Genomic DNA, 879 nt, shown 5'->3' with positions numbered 1-879 from the left:
GAGGGAGGGGGTGCTCGTACAACTTTATTAGAAAGCAAGATCAATGATTTTAAGTCGGGTGAAATACATTGTATGTGCTTTTGCAGTGCTTTTGAATGATGTTACCACTCGGCAGTCTAGTATTAAAGTTGATGTACAAAAGCTTAGCCCCCATTTACTCATGGAGCAACAGGCAATATCTTGCCATATCTATTTTACAATTCACAGCAGGAATGCTTGGTGCACAGGAACAATTTTCATACCAGTTTAATATGATTGACATGCACATTGCTTGCAAGAATTGGGTGTGCAGTACACTGAAATCTGTCAATCTTTCACTATTATTTCACTGGCACAAAAAAACAATAAAAAACCTTCATGCACCTACATAAAAAGATGTAGCAATAGCCCAAATCAATGCAGTCTGGTTTAATAACGAGGTTTATCTGTACAGTACTATCTAAGCCTGCAGCCTGCTCTTTCAACAGATGGTGAAGAACTTCTCAATTTTCTCTGTTCTCACAATTGCGACTGAGTTTCCAGTTGGGCCAACAGTCAATGTGTAACTTCCCGGTACTCCTCTATAAGGGAGGGATTTTTGTTTTGTTTGCCCCCTGGCGTTCTTGCCTTTGACCCTTTTGTTTTCCAGATGGCACTGGTCGAGACAAATCCACACTTCTCGTCAAAACAGATAGAATTCAGTTCTTGGTTCTTCCTGGATTGGGTCAGAACATCCGGTCTGAATCTTTTCACTCCTGTATCCGGCAAGAGTTCGACGCGAGCTCCCGTCGGGACAAATTCCATCTCATCATCCCAGCATTTGACCACGATGACGCACAGGTTTGGACCGAGCCTGGCAAGGAATCATCTTGTCCACGTCAGACAGGGGCTTCACTGGTG

The sequence above is a fragment of the Diadema antillarum genome, unplaced genomic scaffold (genome assembly GCF_040938485.1).
Source record: "Diadema antillarum isolate AM-2024a unplaced genomic scaffold, OU_Dant_1.0 scf00000001, whole genome shotgun sequence".
In the NCBI taxonomy this organism is placed as follows: Eukaryota; Metazoa; Echinodermata; class Echinoidea; order Diadematoida; family Diadematidae; genus Diadema; species Diadema antillarum.
The sequence above is the reverse complement of the archived record's forward strand: the minus strand, read 5'-3'. Positions refer to the sequence as shown.